Here is a 12,255-nt window from a genome sequence, read left to right on the forward strand (position 1 = left end):
TGGCAATACACCCTATTCCTGAGTAGATCTGTATTCAGACAAAGACTCAAGGGGATTCCTATAAAGATTTCTTGAGCTTTTTTTTTTCTAGGAAAGATTCACTCTGAGCTAACATCTGTTACCAATCTTCCTCTCTCTCTTTTGTTTTTCTCCCCAAACTCCCAGTACATAGTTGTATACCCTAGTTGTAAGTCCTTCTAGTTCTTCTATGTGCGCCATTGCCACAGCATAGCTACTGACAGACAAGGGGTGTGGTTCTGCGCCCGGGAACTGAACCCGGACCGCTGAAGCGGAGCACACTGAACATTAACCTCTAGGCCATCAGGGCTGGCTCTCTTGAGCTTTTTTTGTGTGTAGCTCTCTCCTCTCGGGTACTCTGCCCTGCAAATTATGGTTACCTTGGTCTTCTTGGACTATAATCTCTGTCTTCTTCACTCAGTGAGATTGCCACCCTCTGCATGGTCTCCTCTCCCTGAATCACAAGCTTAGAGGCACATGCAAGCACAAAGTCTATGCAATGGTAGGTCCTGCCCATTTGTTTTCCTTTTCTCAAGGATCACAATCTTGTTTGACTCTTGTCCTGTGTTTGAAAACAATTATTTCCTATATTTTGTTTAGTTTTCTAGTTGCTTATGTTCAAAAGGTAATTCCAGACCAGCTTACTCCCTCATAGCTGGAAGCAGAAGTTCTTGGAAAGTCATCTTAATAACTTAGCTAAAGTGTCAGCTCAGGGACAACATCCCATTGAAACTACTGATTCCATCTCAGTCTGTGGCTGACAACTGGGATCCATTCTCCAACTCTCAGAGCACCATCTTGGGATGCCTCTAGAAAGCTTCAGTTTGTATCCATTCCCTCTGCCTTGTCCTTCAACAAACAGCAATTGTGACATCTCCAACATGAAATCGGGGATGCAGACTACCTACTATTCACTGGCAGGCCTTGTAATTAGCTATTAAGCTTCAGATGCAAAACCCCAATGCAAATCTATTCATCAGAGGACAATTAATTAAACTTGACTTTCTCATTAGAAACCTATAGTTTCCCTAACCTTTCATTCAGGTCATGGATTCCATGTGATGAATGTCACCTGACAATTTGTCATATCAGTCATATCACTTTATCTTATTCTTCAGCACTTGATACTACTTAGAATGACATCACTTCATTTTTCAGGATGACAAGTTTGAAGGACAAAACATTGGTCATTGAATAATTAAAGGATATTGTGAAATAACAAAGGCAGTAAAATATGTGTAGTAATTCGTTTCTAGAGTATCAGCTTCGAACCATTTTCAAATCCTCACTCTCTTGGCCATCCTTCTATATGAAAGATGCTCAAACTTCAGAATGCATTGTATCAACTGGCAAACAGTATGTGGGAAGAATCCTGGGCCCCACTCTTAGATTCTGATTCTGTAAATCTGGAAGCACTCCAAGTGATTCTGATGTCGGTGACCCCTGAGCACCTTTGGAGAGGTTCTGACCTCGTATGTACCTGCCTCTGCCAGTAACAGGACAGTCTCTGTCGTCCAAGTCCACAGAAAATTCCCAGGCAGAGGTGGGTTTGAGCTAAGGATCCAGGAGAAGCCTTGAAGGCAGAGATATCATGGGTTAGCCACCATCGGAGTCTACCGTCTACAATTTACTTAATAAAGTTCCCACAGCCCTGAGAATGAGGTGCAAGGTCGCAGTCAGTGACAGGAGTGAGCATCTCTGAAATACCTGAGGACAAGACTCTTTAGTTTCCATTTAGAAGATGTTTAAATATTTAACTACCTTTCTGTCATTCCTGCCCCATTGGTCAAAGTCTCTAGGGCCTCTTCTTTGTTCATTAACACAAACAACAACAACAGTAATAATAACCCCTTATATTTTGTAGTAGGATAAGCAAATCATAGAATTTCAGAACCAGAAGAAATCATTGAGATTGCCCCATTCAACCCCAGAGAGGTGGAGAGCAGATGACGTGGTGACAGGGCAGAGTCCTGCCTCTCAGGTCCAGAGTTTTCCACCAAAGCTTTACAAAATCACTTCACTGCTTTTAACCACTAATCTATTATCTTATCTGCACCCCTGCCTTAGAAAAAAACTCAGAATGCTCCCCAGAAGACAAATAAATCACAAGCAGCCAACCTAACTACACTGTCTGATTCGTAGGGTAGTCTGTGGGCTGACAACTGCCTGGGGCTGGCTCTGCACAGGCCCCAGCTCACCAGTGACGCAGCCAGCACACTCAAGCCCAGAGCAAATCTCCCCCTTCTCTACTAAAATTATTGTCCTGAATAATCATGAGCTGAAATGAATAATAATGATGACCAGAAAAGAACTGCTGACAATAAAAGTTTTCTTTTACTGAACTTGGTGCATATAATTTTGCCAGTGAAACAAAAAGTAAAAAAAAAGAAAAGATATTACAGTACAAACATGCAAAAATAGTCATTGATATTTTTTTCATTCCATTAATATATTCTTAAAGTGAAAAAAACTTAGACTTACCTATTGGTTCGTCACAAAAATGAATATTACAATTAAACAACAACAAGAATAGTAATTAAGATGAATAAACTTCAATTTTAAGGATATTACTCAAATCAGTAATATATTTCATATATGAATTAAAATTTTCTCTTGCCAAACAAAAATATTACACCTCAGAGTTGCACTGTTTTAAATTTTAAACACAAATAAAAACTCCAGTAGTCATATAGACGATAGAATTGAAGTAAATAAAGTTCTGTGTCTTCATCTTTATATTCATTGTGCTACAACTGTTTATTTCGACTCTACTGTGTAAATGCAGGAATATGTGTATCCCAGGGGTTAGGGGCACACACTGCACCTGAATCAAGCTGGAATGACTTCAATCTGTTTCAAATTTATTCTCCAAAGAATGCATGCAGTGGAGTCAGTGTAGGGGGTGGGGGTGGTGGGGTGGAGGGGACAGGCAGGAGGGAACAGGAGGACAACTGTATAACTAGAAATTCTTTCAACTTCCATGTAAAATACAACTACTAAAGGATAACTGATACAAATGCATAAATATGAAGCTTACATATATATGTTGATAAAATTCAGCAATTGTTTGGAACTTAGACCAGCAAAAGATCATTTGGGGGCAGTATTCCATCATTGACATGGTTTAAAATTGCCAAAATATGGTAATAATTAAAAGCAGACTACATTTTAGGGCAACCTACAGACAATATCATACTTGATGGTGAAAGACTGAATCTTTCTCCCTAAGATGGTGAACAAGGCAAGGATGCCCTCTCATCACTTCTATTCAACACTGTACTGGAAGTTCTAACCATTGCAAAAAAAGGCATGAAAAAGAAAGAAAAGGCATAGATATTGGACAGAAAAAAAAAATTATCTTTTGTCACAGGTAACATTATTGTGTTAGAAAATCCTAAGGAATCCATGCACGTGCGTGCGCGCGCACACACACACACACCCAAAGCTACTAGAATTAATAAGTTGAATTCAGCAAGGTCACTATATAAATTCAACTGTATTTCTATACACCAGCAATGAACATTGGGAAAATGAAATAAAAAATACAATTCCATTTACAATGCCATCAAAAAACATGACATACTTTGGAGTAAATTTAACAAAATATGTGCAAAACCTGTACACTGAAAACTATAAAACATTGTTAAAAAAATTAAATAAGACCTAAATAAACAGAGACATATATTACATTTATGGAGCTGATGATTCAGTATTGCCAAGATAGCAATTCTCCCCCAAATTGATTCATAGATTGAACACAATCTCAATTAAAATTCCAGGGGCCGGCCCCATGGCTTAGCGGTTAAGTGCTCGCGCTCCGCGGCTGGCGGCCCGGGTTCGGATCCCAGGTGCGCACTGACGCACCGCTTCTCTGGCCATGCTGAGGCCTCGTCCCACATGCAGCAACTAGAAGGATGTGCAGCTATAACATACAACTATCTACTGGGGCTTTGGGGGAAAAATAAATAAATAAATAAATAAATAAATAAATAAATAAATAATCAATTAAAATTCCAGCAGATTTTTTTTTAAAACTTGGCAAGCTGATTCTAAACTTTTTATGGAAATGAAAATGACCTAGAATAACCAAAGCAATTTCAAGATTTTCTATATAACTATAGTAGTCAAAACAGTGTGATAATGGCTGGAAAAAGGATAGACGTGTAGATCAATAGAAGAGAGACAGTCCAGAAATAGACCCATAAATATATGGTCAAGTGACTTTCAGCAAAGGTGACAAGGCATTTCAATGTGAAAAAATGATGGTTCAACAAATGGTGCTGGAACAATTAGATATCCATTTCAAAAAATGTAAGTATTGACGCTGACCTCACAGCATACTCAATAATTAACTCAAAATATATAATAGACAACATGTAAAAGTGAAAACTATAAAACTCCTAGAAGAAAACCTATGAGAAAATTTTTGCAACTTTGGTGTAGGCAAATATTTCTTAGCTAGGACATAAAAACCATAAACCATTCAAGATTTAATTGGTAAACTGGTCTTTTATGCAATTACGTACATTACATAATTACAAAATTAATACTTTGCTCATCAAAAAACACTATTAGGAAAATGAAAGTGAAGCCAAAGAATGGGAGAAAATATTTGCAATACATATATCTGATAAAGAACTTGTATGTAAAATATATAAAGAACTAATACAATTCACCCATGAAGACAGAAACCAATAAAATATAGGCAAAATATCTGAACAGATACTTCACAAAAGAAGATATATGAAGGACCAAAAAACACATGAAAAGACCTCAACAGCATTAGCCATCAGGAAAATGCAAACTAAAACCAAAATGAGATACCACTTCACACCCACTAGAATGACCAAAATGAAAGTGACAGATAATACTAAGCGCCAGTGAAGATGAGGATACCTGGAACTCACATACATTGCGAGTAGGAGTATAAAATGTCATGCTACTTTGGGAAATATTTTGGCAGTTTCTCTTCAATTTACTTAATTAATAATAATAATTATTATTATTTATACATAATAATATTAATTATTTAATAATAATTTAATTAATAATAAATGAACTATACTTACCATATTACCCAGCAACTCCATTCCAGGTATGTACCCAAAAAAAAGAAAACATATATCCACACAGAGACTTGTACACAAATGTTCACAGCAGCTTTTATATATATATATATATGAAACCAGAAACAACCTGAACGTCCATCAATAGGGTAATGGATAAACAAATTGTGCTATATCTATATAATGGGATAAAATTCAGCAATAAAAAGGAAGACTACTGATACATGCAACAACATAGACAACTCTCAAGAGCACTATGAAAAATGAAAGAAGCCTGACACATTCCACTTATATGAAATTTTAGAAAATGCAAACTTTTCTATAATGACAGAAAGCATTTGAGTGGTTGCTTGAGGGTGGGAAGAAGATGAGAATAACTGAACAGGATATAAGGAAACTTTTGGGGGTCAAGGAAATATTCTGTATCTGGATTGAGGGGGTGTTTACATGGTTGTATGCATTTTTCAAAACCCATCAAACTGTACATTTAAAATGGAAGCATTTTGTTGTATACAAATTGTATTGTAAAATTCATTTAAACAACAACAACAACAAAGTTCCTTAATGCTTAACTAGCTGCCCATTGTCACCTAGGGTGTAGCGTTGTAAAGGGGGCCTCCACTATATGAGGACCCTCCAGGCAAACATGCCCTTGGCTCCCAGACCTTCACGTGGTCTCTTACTTACGTGGTGGGGAGGACTAGCCTCCCATGAACCCCGACAGGAGGCCTGGACCAGATGCACATGGAAGGGCCTACTCTGTGCTCCCCTACCCTCGGATCCCACTTAGCTTTCTGTGGGGAATGAAGGGCACCTCCTCCCACGCAGAGAACTTAGCTGGCCTCAGCAGGAGCCACAGGGCTTCCAAAGGAATAAACTAGAAGGTGAAGAAGGGTGCAAGGAATAGAAGAACCCCTGTCCTGCTTTAGCGCTCACTCAGGAACAGCAACCATCGCTTACTGATGACTCACTCCGTGCCAACACTATGGTGGGGGTTTTCACGTGTTATCTTATTCAGTTCTTATCATGACCCTAATGTAACTCTTCTGTGATGCCAGTTCAGACAGGAAAAAGCCAAAGAGGCAGAGAGGCTAAGAAAGGGTCGCAAGCCTGCGGAGCTAGTATATGGCAGATCTGAACCCACACTGCCTTCGCTGGGGAACCAGCTCTGTCCTGATGGCTCCTGCCGTCCTCCCCCCACCCTACCCGGAGCGCACACAGTGGGGGCGGGCTCAGGGGACGGTGTTCAGAACGAGCAGCACCAGGCCCGAACACGGAGTCCTGTTCTCTTGCGCCAGCTGCATTCAGACTGCCCAAAGTTCAGAACCCTATTAAGTCATTTTCTCTATAATTCAAAATACAGAAGTACTTTTAAGAGACACACAGCATTCCAGCTATTTCCATGTGCTATAAATATGTAATTTATGGGGAAAATGGGAACTCTGCGTTACATTCAAATTGAGAACTATTTGAAGAAAGGGGAAAAATACCCCACCGTATTGAGTCATGGGGAAAAATAACTACAGTATCTCATACTAGTAAATATACTAGTAAAAATAGCTTCTGTTTGGAAGTGCAAATTACATGTTAATGTGGCCTTGAGTTTATTTCAAACATTTTTCATTTCCGTTTTCACAATCTGATAAGCTCGCCCCGTATTAAACCAAGGTCAAATAATTTTAGATGCCAACTTGAAAAACCTTCAGATCAATGTGCTCAACTCCCTTTGAAAAGAAGAACATAAGGCAACTGTTCTCTGAAAACAGACAACTGCGAATCGGTCACCAGTCACCAAAGAACGAGCGCCTCGAGGGTGGGGCCTGTGGCTGGTTTTGCTTTGGCTCCCCCACAGCCGAAGCTGAGTCAGGGAGGACACCTCGTTTTTCTCCACCCAACACTTTTTTTTCAGGAGGAAGCCATCCTCTTCACTTGGAAAACTGCCTTCCCTCGTTGCCACCTTGTGGTCACATGAGAGCTGCCAAATGGGGCATCCTGACCACATAGGTGAGAAAGCCAGCCAAGCTGGGTCTCCTGAGTCCTTTCCCATGATTTTCGAACGAAAGAAAGAGAGCACCACTGGGGACAAGTGAGCCCTGCAGCTGCTGGCAGCTGCCTTCCTGCTCAGGGGGGAAAATGGATCCTTAGACCTTTACCTCTCAGAGTCGGCTGGTCCATCCAGCCACCAACTCGGCGCCTTCCAGAGATTTGGTTACATGAGGGAAGGCACTGTTTCAAGGGACCTATGGTCCACTTTCATTCTTCTCAAATCCAAGCTGAAGTCACAAAACCAAAGAATTCTCAGCTGCCACTTATAAACAGCCCTACTTTCCAGCTTCTACTCTGTCTCAGGCCCCCTGAGGGGTGTTTCACGCAAGTCATCTCATTTAATCTCACAACAACCCTATGGAGGAAGGTACTGTTATTATCCCCATTTTAAAGACGAGAAACAAAACCAAAGTGCATTGGAGGCTCTGCAGTCTTAAGTAACTTGCCCACAATGACACCATCACTGAGCCTCTTCCCACCTCTCTGAGGGCAACAATAGCAGTGCCTGGTCTACAGCTGGACTCCTTCCTAACCATGCTCCGGGAGGCGTGAACTATGAAAGCAAATCCAAATGAAAAGCCTGATGCAAATGTTCCCATTTTTTGAAAAATGGAGCTAGGGAGTGGGAAGCTGAGCCCAGTACCCTGAAGCCTGCTCAGCAAGCCCGTCAAAGTAAAGATTTCATTCACACGAGATATTGTTTCTGCACACCAGCACCCGCTAGGACGGCTGATGGCAGAACTAGGGAAGAGCCTCAGATTTCTACACTATGTGCCTTTTTAAAAATATATTTTCTATTGTGGTAAAATATATATTAAGTTTACCACTTTAACCTTTTTAAAGTGTACAGTTCACTGGTATTAAGTACATTCACATTGTTATGCAACCATCACCACCATCCGTCCCAAGAACTTTTTCATCCTCCCCAACTGAAACTCTTTCCCCATTAAACACCAAGTGTCCATTCCCCTCTCCCCTCAGCCCCTGGCAACCACCCTTCTACTTCCTGAATCTGACCACTCTAAGCACCTGATATAAGAGGCACAGCATATGCTTTGAATTTTCAATCCCTCCAAGTATTTACTGAGACTTACTATTTACCCAGGACTTTGCTAGGCTTTATGGGGAGAATATATAAAATATGAGATCTGACTGCTGCCACTGAGATCATTATAGCTGAGCCATGAAGGGAAGGCTAGCTTCTGGGAAACAATGCATATGCGCATGGTACTAACTTGGAGGATGGGGAGATTTAGATGAGAGAGAGAGATCTTTATAAACTGCTACAGTTTAAGAAGTCTTCATAAGAATGGTGACTTGAGGAAAGAGAAGGAGGTTTGCTTGGGGAGAGAGGAAGATTTTGGATTAACTAAATCATTCGCAAATCCAGGCAGGCTGAATCGTTCCAAGTAGACCCAGCCAAAGCCAACGGGCCACAGCATTCTGACCTGGTTTCTCTGAGACAGGATGATAAACCCTAGAGCTGTGAATCAGAAGTCTGCTTGTATCCCAGGCCACACACGTAACGCTCTCCTTTTCTCCTATCACAAAATAGACACAAAAGGAAGTCAAAAGGTTTTCTTGTTGTTGTTGTTATTCTCTATAATTATCTCAAAAAATAGCCAAACCAGCTCTTTTTATGCAAATCTGTCTTTTTCCTTTGGCAAAAAGAGTTAGTAAGAACTTCTGAAACTTGTGTGGAATGTCCAACCAGCAGGGTCAGGTCACATCAACCCTGACCACAGCTGGGGACACGGCCCCCTGGAGTTGTGGTGAGATAAGCCTCCAGATGCTCACTCTAACCAGTCACACAGGTCCTTTAAACATGCAGTATGGAAGCCACCCCCCTACCCCCCACCCCTGCACTGTGAGCAAGCGGCCAGCGGAGCAGCACCAGATGAGGCTGTCTGTGCAGGGTCGCGTCCCACCTCCCACATCTCCTCCTGCCTGGTCTGCTTTCCAGTGTAAGCCTTGGCTAGGGACCCTGGTGGGGGAGGAAGAACAGGAAGACTGCACCGCTGTCACTCACATCGCCCTGTCTTTTCTTTCCTTTTCTGCTCTTTTTCCTCCCTCTCTCTATTCCCTTTCAGATGTGGCAGTAACAAAAAGCAGTTCTTGCTTTTAGACATAAACATTCCTTAGTGTGTCCCACAGCATATAGGTTTGATTCTGACTGTCCATCCAACTGTATGTATGTTAACAGAAATTGCAAATGTGGGGCTAAGTGAAGCAGCCAGAAAGTGCACCTTTACAAGCATTTTACAACTGCAGGAGAAGAAAACTGTGCAGCGGCAGCAACGGGTCCTGCCTGGGTAACGTACAAGCCGCCCACAGTCACAGGCATGTGGCGGTGAGTGGACGCACACAAACCACAACAGAATCCAGGATAGGGACTAATGGATCTGAAAGGGGGTGAAATTCTGAGGTAAATCCTTGTACTATTTCTTCCTAATAGTTCTGAGAAACAGAAAGCAATGTCTAATGCCTCTCTGAGAATTCCCATGGGAAGAGAGCCACTTCTCTCTGCTACAGTGTTTCCCTCTCATTCGGTGACCTGGAAAGGTCACCCGGGTAGCACTACTTGCTAGGGTTGAGTTCCCCGGGGATGAGGCCCTTGGAGCAGCAGCTCAGCTTCCTCGAGCACACCGAGGCTAGACAAAGACATCAGGGAGACACGGGAACCACAAACCACATTGGAGTTCCTTATTCCGATTCCCTCACCCATCCATTCTCCGGTTTATTGCTTTTTGCTACATATTGAACAGGCTGAATCTTGAAACATCTTGGTTCTGGTCCACAGTGTTGCAGTAGTCCAACTGTCTACCTGTCTCTAGTCTGTTTTTTCCAAACACATCACCCATACTTCCCCAAGTGGTATACTTAAAATATAAATCTCACTATATAACTCTCTTGCTTAAAACTACCTCCAGGGTAAACTCCAAGCTTAGGTCACTATGTTTCAAGCAAAGAAAGACTTGTACTTGTATACAATTACAATGAAAATGGCAAGTTTCAAAGATAAGTTTAGAAAATTTCGTAAAAGTCTCCAAGCCAAAAGCCAACCAATGAAATAAACATAAAGTCTATGATAACATTTTTCTAACATTAAAGGACAGAAAATGATAAAGTTAAAAAATGAAGAAGTTGGGTCTGAAAATGCCTAGAGGTGACAACTGAAAACAGTTCACCATGTGGGAATAACTTTTGTTACAATAGTAATTACAAATATAAAATGAAGACATTATTTGAAAGACATACAATTATTTATAGTTAAAAAAAATAAAGCCTCTTTTCTTGGGTGTGCATTTCTTTCACACTCTCCCTGCTGCCCCAGTCCTGCTTGTGTGATCACCTCTCAGACCACCTGCATCCTAGTTCTTGTCCTAGTCACTGCATTTGGGGAAACCCAAGCCAAGAAAGTAGGTACCAGAGTGGCCCTAGAAAGTAGAAGCTTAGAACCTCTGAACCTCCAAAGTTCAGGACAGGATTCTGGAACTGGATTATGTACCCACCAGATGGTAACAGGGACCCCATTTCTAGTGGTAAGTGGCGTGATGATAACCCTGGGTGGGCTGGGACCGTAGGAGTAAGATTCTCACCTGTGATGGATTAAGATGAGGAACAGCTGGGGGCCGGCCCGGTGGCGCAAGTGGTTGGGTGCGCGCGCTCCGCTGCGGCGGCCCGGGGTTCGCTGGTTCGGATCCCGGGCGCACACCGACGCACTGCTTTGGCAGGCCATGCTGTGGCGGTGTCCCATATAAAGTGGAGGAGGATGGGCACGGATGTTAGCCCAGGGCCGTCTTCCTCGGCAAAAAAAAAAAAAAAAAGAGGAGGATTGGCGGATGTTAGCACAGGGCTGATCTCCTCACAAAAAAAAAAAAAAAAAAAGAAAAAAGATGAGGAACAGCTGAAAGGGGAAATGGTGGCTTATTCAGGAGCTTTGGCTAATCCTAATAAATACATACATCCAGAAGCAGCTAGCCTCACAGACCGTTAGAAGAGCCTATTAAAATTTCAGCCAAGGGGCCATTTGGGGCATGATATCCTATGGGGATGGGAGGCTGTCCTTCAAGGTAAATTGTGTGCATTAAATCACTGATTTATAGGTCTGTGCCCCCATTAGCTAGAATACACGGGTCCTCAACACAGTCTAAGTTTTCAAGCACCACAGAACCTGGATCCATATCGTGTCTATTTTTTTTTTTTTGTGAGGAAGATCAGCCCTGAGCTAACATCCATGCTAATCCTCCTCTTTTGCTGAGGAAGACCGGCTCTGAGCTAACATCTATTGCCAATTCTCCTCCTGTTATTTTCCCCCAAAGCCCCAGTAGATAGTTGTATGTCATAGTTGCACATCCTTCTAGTTGCTGTATGTGGGACGCAGCCTCAGCATGGCCGGAGAAGCAGTGCGTCGGTGCGCGCCCGGGATCCGAACCCGGGCTGCCAGTAGCGGAGCGCGAGCACGTAACTGCTAAGCCGCGGGGCCGGCCCATGCTGTGTCTATTAACGTGGGTATTAGAAGTACCCAGATCATGCCCTTCTCCTCCTAATCCTCAGCTCTTAAACTACCTTCCAACTTCTCTCTGGGTCACTAAGCTGCAGGCAGCTGCTAACCACTGCTCCCATCCCCCGAAAAAGAGTACTTCTGAGGCTCTGATGAAGCCCACACAGCAAGAACACTTTTCTAGCCAGTCTTCCTGCCCCCACTCCCCATTCCTGCAACTCTGTTCCCCAAGTTCCATGTCTGATTTTTTTTTGGCAAACTTTTCTTCCTCCCTCCCTTTCTCCGTTTTCCCTTTTCCTCCCTCCTTCCTTTCTGCCTTCTTTCCTCCAGACACTGCCAAAGACGCAGATAATTAAGAAAAACAGTAATCCAGGGAATCAGGACAAAAGGAAAACACAGGTAGAAAAACAAAAGATTAGCACACAGAGAAGTTGACCATGTGCAACTGGTAGGTAAGTGTTGTGAGTTGAATTGTGTGGCCCCCCCAAAAAGGAGAGGTTGAAGTCCTAACCCCAGTACCTGTGAATGTGACCTTATTTGGAAATGGAGTTTTTGCAGATGTAGTCAAGTTAAGATGAGGTCATTAGGGTGGGACTTAATCCAATATGACTGGTGACCTTA

Source organism: Ceratotherium simum, chromosome 4 (genome assembly GCF_057802395.1).
Source record: "Ceratotherium simum simum isolate JZ-2026a chromosome 4, ASM5780239v1, whole genome shotgun sequence".
NCBI lineage: Eukaryota > Metazoa > Chordata > Mammalia > Perissodactyla > Rhinocerotidae > Ceratotherium > Ceratotherium simum.